The sequence below is a fragment of the Equus caballus genome, chromosome 12, assembly GCF_041296265.1.
Source record: "Equus caballus isolate H_3958 breed thoroughbred chromosome 12, TB-T2T, whole genome shotgun sequence".
Lineage (NCBI taxonomy): Eukaryota > Metazoa > Chordata > Mammalia > Perissodactyla > Equidae > Equus > Equus caballus.
The window spans coordinates 10,031,629-10,046,521 of record NC_091695.1 but is presented as its reverse complement, the minus strand read 5'-3'; the positions used below and the strand labels follow the sequence as shown (position 1 = coordinate 10,046,521).

Genomic DNA, 14,893 nt, shown 5'->3' with positions numbered 1-14,893 from the left:
CCCCCGAAAACTAGGCCAGCGGCTGCGGCCGGCCCTGCAGCCCGCGGCGCCCCGCCCCGCCCGAGTCACCGCGCTCCCATTGGTCGGCGGCCACGTCCGTCAGCGGGCGGCACCGCGGCGCCGAGAAAAGGCTACATTGTAACAAGGCGAGCGAGCAGGAGCTAGCGGGGCGGAAGGAGGCGGAGGGGCGGCCCCCGGAGCCCGCGGCGGCGGCGGCGGCGGCGGCGGCGGCGGCGGCGGCGGCTACCTGCCGAGGGTTAACCCCCCTCGGACCCGGGGCGAGCCGGCCCCCGGCCCGCGCCCCCCGATCGCCCGCCCGGGCCCCCGATCGGCCGGCCCCGGGTCCCCGCCGCGCGCCGCCCCCGCTCGCTGGCCAGCTGCCGAGCGCTCTCCGAAGCCATTTTCAATGGCCACATTGGCTACCGGGCTGACTCACCTTCCCGGGAACGCTGCGGCAGCCGCGGGGCCCGGGCGGCGCGGGCGGCCCGGAGGGCGGCTCGGCGGAGGCGGCGCGGCCCCGGCTGGCGGCCCCGCGGCGGGAGCGGCCGCGCGGCGGGCGCGCGGGTCCCCAAAGTTTCAGCGCCAGCCTCGGCGCGGCGGCGGCGGCGGCGACTCGCTGCTGCTCTCCTCCCCTGCTTTGACCACCATCTTATTAGTACAGGAAATGACATGGAAAACGGAAGAAAGCGGCGTTTGGGGCAGACGCGGACCCCCCAATTCAGGGGCCGGAGCCGGGACTCACCAGCCGCGTCCCCACCCGGTCCCGGAGCCACCGCCCGGGGCCCCCTCGGCCCCCGCCCCGCGCCCTGCCCGGAGGGGGGCACCGGCTCCTCGCACCCGAAAGGCCGGGGCGACTTCGCTCCTCCAGCCCGCGGAGAAATCGAGAAAAAAATAAATAAATGAAAAAAGAGAAGGTTAAAAGAACTTTCGAACTGGGACACTTTTTTGTGGTGGGAATTAAAAGTTCTACAATTTCAAAAAGCCACTCCGGGCGGGGAGACGACTCCTGGGCTCCCGCGGTCCCCTGGCCGCCCACCTGGAACCCAGCAGTCGCGGGGGGGGCGGAATAAGTGCGTTTATATTTTTAACCCTTTCGGGTTCCCACGCCCGCGGCGGGCCCCCGCCAGGCCCGGTTAACCCTTTGCGCGCCCAGCAGTTTGGAGACACGAACTGAAGCGGTGACGCGTGGGCGTCTCGCTGAAAGCGGGGGGCGAGGGGCCGGGGGTCGTCGAAGACGTTCACACTTGAGGTGCGACTGCAGTCTTCAGGTTGCGAGCCGCACGTGTTCCTCAAATCGAAATTTGTTCCAGGGGTTGAGATTCCCGGGCCTTGGCTGGCTTGGAAAAAATGTCGAAGGCGGGCTCGCTCGCTCGGTTCCTCAGTTTCTCCATCCGTGAAGTGGGACGCACCGTCACAGAGAGACTGAAGGAAGCGAGGGAAAGACGGGGAGGAATTTGCACGGAGGCAAAGTGTTTAGAAGTCGAAAAGGCTTCCCTCGGCGTCTAGAAAACCGACGGGCTGTGATGGGCAGAGGACGCGGTGGGCGGGATGGCGTAACCAAGACAACCGTTCCCAAAATAGCTCCTTTCTCCCTGGCGTTGTCTGCGAGGCGTGCGCGGGACGGCGAGGTCTGCCCGGCCCGGGAGGGCTGTGCTGCGCTGGCTCCAAAGCCCGGGCCACACCCCCAGGCGGAGGTGACCCGGAGGGATTCGATCCCAGGATGGCGCTCGGGTGGGGCGCTGCACAGTGAGGGGCGGCCCGCCCCCCGAACGTCCCCTGAAGCTCTGCAAGGGTTGGCACCGGCGGCCTCCGGCGGTACCACTCCAGGGAGGCCTCCTCCCGAGGGGATGGGGTTGCACATCAGCCTCACAGCTGGCTGGGAGCCTGGCCCCGGGTCAGCGTCCCTGGTCAGGCCCCAAGACTGCTGTGTGCCGCTTGGAATCTGGGTGTTGGAGGGAGAAGCCCTGTCTGCTTCAGAGCATCATCCGTTTCTCTTGACTCTGACATCACGAATGCAGACGTTTGAAATCCCAGTCTGTTACTTGCTGTGTGATCCGGAGTAAGTGACCGCCCTTCTCTGAGCCTCGGTATCTGCGAAGTGGAGCACACTAATAACTCACATGGCCAGCTCTGTGTGAGCGGCTATGAGTGTATTTAAAGGGCCCAGCACCGGCTGCTCTCAGTAGGTGCTCAAGTAACAGTCACTAAGGCCAGAATGATGGGACATTCGATACAAGTCTAAAAGTTTCCTGAGTGTGTCCGCTCTGTGCCAGGCAGAGTAGTGGGTGCTGCTGAGTACTGAGAAGAGTTGGACAGGTCCCTTCCAGGAGGTCTGGGTCTGGCCAGGAGATGGAGGCGCTGGCTCCCAGCTCACTCGAATTAATTCAGGCGTGAACGCACAGCGGCCGCCCTAGCAGCGTCCGGAGGGCAGGAGAAGGACGCTGAGGAGGGAGCCACTTACCCCTTCTGAGCGGGAGGTCCCACCAAGGAAGTGATGTCAGAGCTGGGCCCTGAGACGGGGTTGGAACTTCCACCCGTGCTGGGATGATCCTCCGGGGAGGCGGACAGCGCCGGCAGACCTGCAGGTGTCCAAGGGCCCGGGTGAGGGTCTGGTCGAGGCGGCTGGAGTAGAGAGTGGATGCAGCAGACGGACAGGAGACGAGACCAGGAAGCCGAGTGGACAGAGAGAGTGTGGTCATAGCCTCCAAAAAGCAAAAGGGCTTTGAGAGAATGAGCTGGTAGGAGAGGCTAGGCGGGAGTTTTGCCTCGTGGGGCTGGTTTTCTATTTCGGTCTCCTGTCCATTTGGCCCCATCTGCTTCTCTGCCGGGAGCGGTTGGTCCTGGGCTGCGACCGTGGAGTGTGGGGCTGTGCCTCGGCGTTCTAGGCTCCAGGACTCACACTCGGGGAGCACAGAGACTCTGCGAGGTCCAGAGACCCAAGTCTGAGGCCCAGCCTGCAGGCCCCTGCTGTGCAACCCAGGGCACATGATGCTTCCCTTCTGGACATCGGTTTCTTCCTGCGTGACACACAAAGTTTAGACCAAGGGTCCTACATGCCTCCCTCAAGAAGCTGCCCCAGAGCCAGGTAATCAAGCAGGGGATGGGATGAATAGAGCACGTGGCACCCACTTTCTGGGCCATTACCGTGTGACTCTTAATAATCCAAGGCAGAGATCATCGTCACTATTTTTACAGGCAGAGAAAGCACGCTCAGAGAGGTTAAGAAACCACCCCGAGGCCACACAGCTAGTTAGAGGCTGGGTAGATTCAAACCCAGGTCTGCCTGCCCTCCCTTGCTCAGTGTCTTCCCATCTTGCACATTTCTAGTCTGTTGTCCTTTTCCGTAACGCAGCTTTTCAGCCTAAAGATTGGTAAAAGATTTCCCTAATTTCTCCCCCAGGCGTATCACACAAAAGGAGCTGACCAGAACTTTGAGATGTGAGGCCAGGTACTTCATGACCTCCCCCTGCAAGAAATGTGACAATCGCAGTCACCTCCAGGTCCCCACAAGGACGTCGAGATCTTCTAAGACAATAAAGCTCAGCCCTTTGGAAGGCAAAGCTGATCTGAGACCTTTTTCATCTGCTAATAATAGTGATACCCAAGCAAAACGTACATCCAATGAGCTGCAAGTTAAACGCCCCGTCCATCACTGGAGATTCACTTCCATATTTGCTATAAATAAGGACACTGTTTATTGCGTCAGTTAATGACCCCTCCTAAAGCCTCAAGGGAGAAATTTCACTCAGGATTTAGTCCCTGGAAAAAACTAAAACTGAAAACCAACCGCATTTCCCCCAAGGAACTGGCAACCGTCTCCCTTGCTAATAAGAAGAGCTCCGTAACTGATCAAGTTTCCCTTTTTGCACAGGCTGCCAGGAAGCTCGGAGCCAAATTCCACCCTCATTCCCAACCACTTTGGCAGTTGCTTTCTCCTCGTTCCTGCTGTCCCGCTTCTAATCCTACCGACTCTGCCTTGTTTGTTCTGCCTTGTATTAAAGATAGCCCCCTTTTTAATGGCAAGAAATAAATTTAAAATGAATCCACATTTGGAAGAGTTGCTGATGGGTCCTGGATTCCATGCGCCTTGTGTTAAGCCAGGCATGGTTCTCTCCTGGTCTTGTGCACTCGCCCAACAGCTGAGGGATCCCTCTCTTGGAAGGAAGGAGGGGCTGGCTTAGCACCAAGGGATTCCGCACCCAGCTGTCCACGGCACTAAATTCATGTGCCCCGGGGCAGATCTTCATTGCTGTTTTTCCACTCTGGACAAGCAGCTTGCGGCCCTCCTGCCAGCTCCCCAGGAAGCACAAACCATTGTCCCCTACCGTCCCCCCAAAGGTGTCCCCCCTTAGTCCGTCCTATCGAGGCATGACGGGGAACAGACTCCTCATTTCTACGGAAGCCACTGCCACTTACGGACTGCTTACCATGTACCCGACAAGGTGAGGGGTTGGGGTGGGGGGATAGCGGGGTGGGGGTGAAGGGGCAGCTTTAGGTCGCGAGTACAGGGAAGGCCACTCTGAGAGGTGGCATTTCAGGGGGAGTCTTGACACATAAAGGAGCCGGCGCAACCCAGAGCTGAGTAGAAGAGGTCCTCGGCAGGGGACACAGCCCTTGCAAAGGTCCTGAGGCAGGACTTGGCTAGGCTTGTCTACAAGGTAGTGGAAGGCCGGCATGCCCAGAGCGTCGTGTGGAAGGGGCGCCCGGGGAGGAGACGAGGGGGACAGTGGACGTGCCCTTCCACGGTCTGGTTTATTTCAAGCGCAGTGGAAGCCGCTGGCGACTTTGCAGCTGGGGAGATGCAGGACCTGAAGGATGTTTCGCCTCGTCTCCTCGGCTGCCCTGTGGCTCCTGACATCCACCGATGGCCAGGTGAGGAGGCAGGCAGGCCCCTCCCACGGAGACCACCCTCCTACATAGACCATCTCATTTAATTGTCCCCACGTTAGAGCGGAGGGCGATGTGGCCTCGTCTCCTCCCGGCTGCCCAGCATCTGACGTCCCTCCAGGGACTGGGGACTTCTCCCCTGCTGAGCCCCGGGGAGGAGCAGCATGCGCCCTGTCCCCCCCTGCCCACTAGAGAGGCTGAAAACACCACAAACGCCCTCTCCCAGGGCTAAAGTCTGAACGTTTGAGTTCCCCTAGGTTCACGTGTTGAAACTGACCCACAACGGGATGGTGTTAGGAGGCGGGGCCTTGGGGAGTGGGCGGTCTTGAGGGTGGGGCCCTCGTGAGTGGGATTAGCGCACTTGTGAAAGACATCCCTCGCCCGGTCCGCTGGGTGAGGACGGAGCAAGAAGACGGCCGTCTTTGAACCAGGAAGTGGGTTCTCACCAGACACTGAATCTGCCTGCACCTTGATCTTGGACTTCCAGCCTCCAGAACGGTGAGAAGTAACTTCCTGTGGTTTACAAGCCGCCCACCAGGCTCTGGTACTTTGTGAGAGCAGCCTGAACAGATGAAGACGCCCAGCATCCCTGATGGGAAGACGGGTCCGTGATCAACGCTCAGCCAATCAGATGCGTACCCTGCCCTAGAGCTGGGAGCTGGTGACACACAGAGGGTGGACCGTGGACAGTCCTTTCTGGTGAGAGGGCAATGCTGTGCAGTCAGCTCTCAGGGGCGGGTGCCAGGGGCCGGATCCAGCTGACCCAGGGGGCTGGGGGTGCAAGCTGCAGTACCCGTTGGGCAGCGGTGGGTAGCATCCCCGCCACACTGGTTCTGCGGCGTGATGGGCTCTGTGCGTCCCACGCTGGTTCTCCATCCTTCCCGAGGGTCGTGAGCCCCCTGACCTCCTTTCACCGTGCCCCTCTGCTGCTTCCATCAGTGTACTAGCTACTTATGGCTGCGTCGCAAATGGCCCCCAAACTTGGCAGCTGAAGACGGTACACGTCTGTTATCTCGCAGTTTCTGAGTCAGGAATTCTGGGAGCTGCTTGGCCGGGTGGTTCTGTCTCAGACTCTCTCGTGAGGTTACGGTCCAGCCGTCAGCTGGGGCCGCAGCCATCTGAAGGCTGGACTGGGGCTGGAGGACCCGCTTCCAGCTCCCTCACGCGTAGGGTGACCAACCATCCCAGTTTGCCCAGGATGGAGCAGGGCCTCCAAGGACATGGGACGTTCAACTTTAGAACCACGTTGGTCCCAGGCAAACCACTGTGAGTTGGCTGCCCTTTCATGGGGCTGTTGGCAAGAGGCCCAGATCCTTGACGTGGGCGTCTCAGTAGGGCTGCTCGTGACATGGCCGCTGGTCTCCCCGGAGTCAATGACCTGAGAGAGAGAGAGCAAGAAGAAAGCCACCGACCGTCTTTTGTGACCTGATGTCAGAGTGACAGAGTGACGTACCGTCCCTCCTGCCATATTCTCTTGGTCACACAGACCCCCCCCCCCGGTACAGTGTTGGGGACCACGCAACTGTGTGAATACCAACAGGAAGAATCCTTGGGGTCATCTGGGAGGCGGGGGACCAAAATCAGCCAGAGTGATTTCTGTTGCTTGCAACAGGAAGACCTAAGAAATTGTGTAACTTGCAGCCGGTCCCACAGCTCTTCTCCAGAATTCTTAGCAGTCGATGTGGCCAGGAGAGTACGCAAAGCCCCGGCCCGCAGGTGAGTGCCGGGTGTGGAGCTGGCCTCGTGAGCCCCCAGGGCCGTAGTCAGGGCCTCGGCAGCCGGGTAAGTCGGAGACATCGGGCACGCGGATCTGAGGGCTGGTTGTGGAACGCTGCTCCAAACTTGCGAGTCTGGGCCACTCCCTCCCTTTCGGGGACCTCAGCTGTGCAGGGGTTTGGGACTGAGGGCTTCCAGAGCCCTCTGGGTCTCAGTCTCCTCATCTGTAAGCTGGGCTGGGAATGTTGGATTCCATCATCGTGCAAAAGATGAGATGTCTTCCTCTCGCCGTTTTTCTCTTCTTGTCCACTCAGGCACAGACAGGCTCACTTCCGGTACGGGGGCGCTCCAGGATCAGACTCCTGCATGCCGTTCATTCGTAAACCCGCAGGACCCCAGACAGATGGGGGAGCAGAGGCAGGACTGTGGGGGAACCACACGGAGGCAGATTTCTGCTCCGGGGAAAGAACAGCTGCCTTAAAAGGAGCGCTCCTGGCCGCTGCCAACAAGAGGGGCTGCTACTGCAAGTGGTGAGTTTCCTGTTACCGAAGGTATGTAAGCCAGGCTGGGGGCTCTTCTGGGGGTCATTCATGCCCAGGTCAGAGGTTAGCTTTGATGAGCTCCAAAGTCCGCATCACAGGGGCATGCTCTGCATTCCAGGAAGATAGCAGCCACATTGCTAGGTTGTGGGCACTGTCACCATGAAGACAGAGCTCTGAGCCAGGAGTCCAGAGATGTGGGTTCTGGCCCTTCCTCAGCTGCTGGGGGACCGCAGTCAGGTCCTCCATCTGCTCAGAGCCCCAGTCTCACCATCTGTAAAATGAGGGACCAGTTTCCAGATGTCAGTCCTGGAGCAGCCTCTATCGGAGAGCTTTTCCCTGGTCCTCGAGAAAACGAAAACCACGAAGCGATGCGTGTCGTTTTCATGAAGCTAACTCTATTCAACTTAAAGGACGAGCTTTTATTCTGAGATTATGTGCTCCCCGTTACTTTGGTGTTTAAATGTTCTTTCTCTTGTGAACTGATGGTAATAGCATGTGTAAAAGATGGAAGTGGTTTTGGGGTTTTTTTCCCCCAGTGACCTTACTTGGCAAAATAAGAAGTTGGCAAATGTATAGTGGTTTCCTCAATTATTTTGGAACGTGTCTGAGTAATGAAATTAAGAAATACGGGAATCAGTAGATTAGATGAACCCAAATAACCTCCAACATTGTTTCCTCCTCTTTCCCTCCCTCCTTTCGTCACTCGCTCAGCCGTCCATCCCCAAAACATTTATTGAAGACCCCCCCGCACCCCAGATCCTGGAGCCACTTTCCACGTGAAGTTCACGGGTTCCCAGGGAAGACCAACACGAAGCCATATAAACAAGTGGATATTATTCAGGTCAGTTTATGTTTTTCTATCATAAAAGCGCTGAAGTAGACGTCCTTAGATGTACTGTGTGCTTCTCTCATTATTCCCGTGGAATAAGTTCCAGAAGTGGAATTTCAGGCTCAAAGCGTATGCCCAGCTTTACATCCTGAACCATTTTGTCAGATCGCGCTCCAGAAGGATGGTACCGATGTCATTCTCATTGACTTTGAATGAGTGTTCTTGTCGCTCTGCGCCCTTATGTGGAACTTCCCTCATTAGGTCTGCTTCATCTTCGTTAATTTGATGTACAACTGATGGATCTCTTTGTTGTTTAAAATTACATGATACTATTAGCAAGAAGAGCATATTTTCCTATGTTTATTAATCTTTTGTGCTTGTTTTGTGAATTGCTTGATTGTATCCTTTGTCCATTTTAAATTGGGGACCTGGCGTCTTTTTTATTGATTTATAAATGTAGTTTACATATTAAGGATAACAAAAGCCTTTGTTTGAAATAGATAATGCAATTTATTTTCTCAATTCAGAAGTTTTTTGTAAATTTCTTTATGATGTTATTTGCTATATGGAAATTTAAATGTTTTCTGATTTTCCTTTATGGTTTTGTGGGCATGATTAGAAACACCTTCTGCTTCAGAAAATTTTAACAGCATTCTCCTAGATTTTCTTCCAATTTACTTTTGTTTAAATCCACCTGAAATTTATTTTGGTGCAGAGAGTAAAGTAGAGATCTGACTTTATATTTTCCTTAATGGATAGCTAGTGGTTCTGATACCAATTCTAGGATAATTCATCCATTTCTCGCTGTTTTGCAGTTTTCCCATCTGTGTTGTGTGCTAAGTTTCCATTTCATACATAAGCCTCTTTCTTTCTCTGTTATGTGCTGTTGATCATGTCTCTCTTTGTACAGTTCCAAACTGTTTAAATTGGTGTAGCTTTTCAGTGCATTTTAATATTAGGCAGGACACAGCCCACACTTTCCCTTATCTTTTTATTTTGACTGCCTTGGTCTACTCCCTAGAGGCAGCAGTTTTAACTCTGGTGATATTTGCCTCCATATTCCTGAATGTTATGCTTGCATTGCTAGCTTTGGATTAATCAATTCCAGACATTAGCAGATTTTCTGACATGACAGATGCGTCTTTTAATTCATTTACGCTCTTTTCCCTGACGCCCCCTCCCCCCAGGGCCATGGGCTCAGTCTGGTCAGGTCTCCATCTGGGGTCGTGTCTCTACTCAGGGTTTTCATTACAATGGCCGTGTGACTATTGTGAACTGCGGAGCCAAAGACACACTTAAGTAAATGTCCTTTATTTACAGCTTTGTGTGTTTCCTGGAGTTTATAATGGCCTCATCTTTTTTCACTCACTTTATTTTTTTTTAACGTCTGAGATTTTATACACCCTCCCACACTGCAGAATACCTTTCACTACGATTTCAATGTCCTCAGACCTGTTAGATTATTTATCAGAACCTTTGGGTTTTTCCTAGAGACAGTGTCTCCTACAGCAGGATCAGCAAACTTTCTGAAAAGAGTCAGGTCGTGAGTGCTTAGGTTTTGTGGGCCACCTGTGGTCTCCGTCACATGTTCTTGTGTTTTTGTTTTCGTTTTTGTTACAACCCTTTGCTCAGAGTGCTGTCGCTGGAGCCAGCAGTTTGTCCATTTTTAGCGCTGAGTAGCTTTCCATTCCGTTGCTACACCACAATTTCTGCCTTTTTATTGTCCTTTCTAGGAGATTTCCATGACCTTATCTTTCAACACTTAAACTCTTTTTTAAAAAAACTGCAGCTCTCATATTTTAAATGTCCTTCAAGAAACAAGATTTCTTGTTCTCTGTTTCTTCTGGCTTCCTTGATTTCAAACGGATGCAATGTTTTCTCTTCTCTAGGAATATCTTTTTCCTCCCATTCTCTGTTTTATCTCCTTCCTTCAAGTTCTTTCTTTCTTTTTTTCTTTTTTTGAGGAAGATTGGCCATGAGCTAACATCTGCTGCCAATCCTCCTCTTTTTGCTGAGGAAGACTGGCCCTGAGCTCACATCCGTGCCCATCTTCCTCTACTTTATATGTGGGACGCCTACCACAGCATGGCGTACCAAGCAGTGCCATGTCCACACCCGGGATCCGAACTGGCGAACCCCGGGCCGCCGAGAGAAGCAGAGCGTGCAAATTTAACCGCTGCACCACCGGGCCGGCCCTCAAGTTCTTTCTTATTGTGCTCTCCTTCGAGTTGGGGTTTTCTTCAAATGTCCTGTGATCCTTGGCTGCCTTACCGCTTTTGAGAGTGAGGCCCTCATGGGCTGTGTGCCTGGGTGGGTGGGACTTGTATACGGGCTTACCGAGGCTGAAGCCGGCCAATTGCCCCGGGGGGGCATAGGGCTCCCCTTCTTTTACAGAGAATGAGCCTCCACTCTCTTACCAGGGGCTGTGTGTGTGGGGGACAGCGGGGGGAGTTGGGGTAATAAGTCTAGTCTTAGGCAGACTTCACAGTGATGCCAGATCAGAGGGACCTCTAATTTTGGACCTGCGTGGGGAGGTGGGGGTCTCTGACTTCTCCTTCGTCATCTTTTTTCAATCAAGCTCCATCCCGCCCTCCTCATGCCTGGCGGACCCAAGTTGGAAGACTCGCTTGCCCATTTCTCTGGGAGAGGAGTCCCTGGTGGTCTGGACAGGACAGGGCAGGAGCATCATAGCCCTTGACTGCCATGGGCGGGGTGGGGATGGACCATCTGGGGCTCTCACTGCTTCTTGTATAAGGTTTTGAAAAACGGTCCCTGTATTTTCAGCCACAGGCTTCCCCTCCACCTTCTGAGGGCCCCCGTTGCTTCTATTCCTAAGATTTCCTGCAGTTCTGGATGCGGAAACTGGCTTTCCCTTCCCCGTGGCCCCCGGGCACCCAGATGTGACTCCTTCTTCTCTGCTAAGCCGTCCCTTCCCTTCGCTGCCTTTCATCTGCCCCCACTGTGATCTGGGGTTTCCTGCCTCCCCCTTTCACCCAGGGGAATTTCATGTGGTGCATTCTCTTCCCCTTCTCGTTTGAGACTGATTTTCAAGAGGAGACAGAAACCTCCTGGCTTCACCTCCACTTGGTAGACACCCATTCATCTTAAAAGGAAAATTTTGTCCTCTTATCATCCACTTATTATTCCAGGTGACATTTAGAATAAGGTCGAAAGTTTCCCCTTCTTTCTACCCCCCTCAAAAATATCCCTTTGGGACTCTAAAAAAAATAGATTTTAGTTTTTAAAAACAGTTTTAGATTTCTAGAACAATTGTGAAGCTAATGCAGAGAATTCCCAGATACCCCTCCCCCCGTCTCCCCTACTGTTGGCGTCTTACGTTAGTACGGCACGTTAGTTACAACTAATGAACCAATGTGGTTACCTCATTACTAACTTCAGTCCGTGGTTTATTCAGATTTTCTTAGTTTTTACCTAAAATCTGTTCCAGAATTCCATACAAGATGTCACATTACATTTAATCCTCCTGTCTCCTTGGGCTCGTCTTGGCTATGACAGTTTCTCAGACGTCCCTTCTTTTTGATGACCTCAGTTTTGAGGAGTCTAGGGTAGGTATTTTGAAGGCTGCCTCTCTGTTGGAGTTTATCTGATGTATTTTCATGGTTAGATGGGGGTGATGGGTTTGGGGGAGGAAGCCGTCAGGATTTTGATAAAATGCCATAAATTTATAGGATACTGTGCGGAAAGTTGGCATTTCCACAATATTGGGTCTTCCTTCAGGGATGCGGTATGTTTCTCTGTGTGTTCATGTCTTCTTTTATGATCTTCAGCAAAGTTTCATAGTTTGCTTCTTATGAACTTAACATATTTCTTGTTAGGTTTCTTTCTAGATATTTTATTGCGTTTGTTGCCATTGTGAATAGGATCTTTCTCAATTACATTTATTTTCTAAGTTGTCCTGCTGTTATATTGGAAGGCCATTGATTTTCATAAATGTGTATTCTGAGGCAGATAGCTGTCTTCCTAAATTCACACATTATTTATAACAGTTCCGAGTTGATTCTCTTGCACGTTTTTGATAGACAAGAATGTCTCATGCAAATGATTATTTTGCCTCTTCCTTTTAAATACTTATGAATCTTAGTTGATTTTCCTCTATTATTCAATTGGGTAGAAACTCCCAAACAATGGTGGTTACGAGTGGAGACAGAAGGCCAGAAGACAGAAGATCAAGAGAGCAGAGTGCTCAGAAAGAGGGGTAACCGGGGTAAATGCAAGAGGGACGTCTAGTAAGATAAGTCTTAAGGATGTCCCCAGATTTGGTGGCAGGAATCACTGGTGTCCTTAGCAAGAGAGATTTCAGTGGAATACCGGGGACGATAGCCGAGTGGAATGAGCGGAGGAGAATATAGGAGGTGAGGAATTAGGAAAAGGAAGTGTGGATTTTTTTTTTTTTTTCTGAGCTATTTGGATGAAAAGCAGAGGAGAGAGAAGGCAGCTTTTCAAAGGGTTTTGTTTTTCAAAGGATGAGAGAAAACTGGGTGTGTTTTCAGCCCATGGGAATGGAGCCGGTGGAGAAGGCGAGGTCAAAGGTGCAGCAGAGAGGTGACACTAGAAAGAGAACTTCCGCTTTAATGGGGGGGCGGGGTGGGGTGAGTGACACGCTCCTGACAGGCCTCGCTCCTCTCTCCCCGGCAGGATGGCGGAGCCAGTCGTGTCTACCCGGCTGCTGCCCAGGCTTGGCTGCCTCCGGCTGACTTCAGGGCTGGAGAAGTGGATCCATCAGTGAAGCTCCCATCGCTGGATTCGGGTCCTTCTCCTTAGTCAGCTGTGGGGTAAGTTGCTGTCTTTCCGGGTTTCCCGTAAGAGGTGGACCTCAATGTTCTCAGAAGTCCCGTCCATCCCTGCGTCACCTCGAAGTCAGACTTTGAGTAGCTCAGGGGCAGATGGAGAGAGGATCGAGGAATAGAACAGAAATAGAAACAAAGGAAATGCGTGCAGCTTCATGAACATCACCCTACCTTTTAGGAACGTATCTTTCCAATCTAGGGATGTTCTCAAGGATTCTCAAGGTCACTTTATTAATCATTGTTTTAAAGATAACATTTGGACTTTCTTTTTTAATTACAAAAATAAAATATATTCAATGAAAAAAACAAGAGCAAAACACTAAAATAAAATGACCAGAGTCTTGTCACGCAGAGGTAAGGGTTCATGCCCAAGTTCAGAGTTTGGTTTGCGCCATTTGGTGTGGACGCTGGGGGAGGGACGCTGTGAGTGAGTGACCTCTCTGCTCACTGCCACTCACTTCTTCCCCTTGGCCGGCACAGCCCTGGCTTTGTAGGTGTTCACCCTCCTTGTGGCCACAGGCTCAGGGCACGTGCCACTCCACAGCTCAGCTCCGGGGGCTCTGGTCATGATTGGTCAAAGAAAATGACAGAGGAATCATTTCCTCTCCTCTGATGGGTTTACACACAGACACGTGAAACAATTTTGGCCCGTGAGATGCCCTGGAGCAACTTTGAGGAAATGCCTCTCTTGTTCAAGAGATCCACAGGAGGTGGTGGTCCTCTCGCCCCGCCTCCGCGAAGGGGAGACTCTGGAAGCTGCTGTAACCGTCTAGCAAGCAAGGAGGGACTAGGCTGAGAATAAAAACCAACACGGAGGAAGAAACCCAGGTCCGAGATAACATCACTGAGCAATTTAATTAGCCAACCCTGGAACTGCCCCGTCTTTGGACTCCTGTAATGTGAGATAATAAACTGTTATTTGAGTTAGAACCATTCTAACTGTTGCAAATAGGATCATATTGCACGTATTTTTAAAACATGCTCTTTTCATCTAGCAATATACCATGAGCATTTTCACAAGTCAATAACTTTTTGTCTATAATAGGATTTTTAATAGCTGCATTATATTCAACGTATTGTGGGACATTTAGATGTCGTCAATTTTTTTGCCGTTGTAAATAACGGGGTGACGACATCCTTGTGCACACATCTTTGCATATCTGTCTGGCTCTTGGGATAATTTTCTAGGAATGAAATCACTGGGTAGATAGTATTTATATTATTAAGGCTTTTTCTTAAGTTTTGCTCTAAAATTTTGGGCTATTTATAATTATACCCATAAGATATGAGTATGCCCTTTCCCCTCCCATCTTCATCAACTTTCTCTATTAGCATTCTATTTTTTAACTTTTCACTGAAGTATAACATACATGCAGAAAATTGCACAAATCATGTTTATTGCTCACAAATCATACACTCCCAGATAGCCAACTCCAAATCAGGAAACAGAGCGATTCCAGCCCTAGAATGCCCCTCGTGCATCCACCCAGCCAATGCCCCGTGGAGGCAACTGCCACTCAGATTCTGTCGCCCAACTTAGTTTTGCCAATTTTTGAACTGCGTGTGAATGGAATCACACAGTGCATAGATTTTTATGTCTACTCCTTTTGATCATCATCATGTCCGTGAGAGTCACCCATATTGTTAAGAATAGCAAAACTTTGCCCCTTTCATTGCTGTGGAGCATTCCATTGTACGAATATACCAGTGGACAATTTTACTGTTGATGGACACGTAAATTTTGTCCAATCCTTCGCTATTTTGAACAAAGATGCTATAAACATTTTTGTGTATTTTTTGATAGACGTGTGTATACTGGTATCTCTTGGGCAGTTAGCTAGGATTCAAACTGCTCAGTGATGGGGTGGGTGTATGTTTAACTTTATACAAAATTTTCCAACAGTTATCCAAAGTAGTCATATCAATTTACACTCCCCAAAACAGGAGGAGAGAGTTCCACGTGCTCCACATAACTGACAACACTTAGTATTTTCAATCTTCTTATTTTTGCTCATTTTAGAGGGTGTGTATTAAGACTCTTTGTGCTTCTAGTTGGCTTTTTCCTGGTGAATAATGGTGTTGAGCACCTTTCCATGTGCTTACTGGCCATT

General features: G+C 51.7%; 1 protein-coding gene across 1 annotated transcript in view; it reads right to left on the bottom strand.

Moving 5' to 3' along the window:
* PRDM11 (PR/SET domain 11) overlaps positions 1-653 on the bottom strand; it is an 80,806-nt gene extending 80,153 nt beyond the window's left edge. Inside the window, exon 1 of the mRNA XM_023653923.2 lies at positions 437-653. The gene's annotated coding sequence lies outside the window, so the exon portion shown is untranslated. The remainder of the gene's footprint in view (positions 1-436) is intronic.
* Positions 654-14,893: the final 14,240 nt, after the last annotated feature.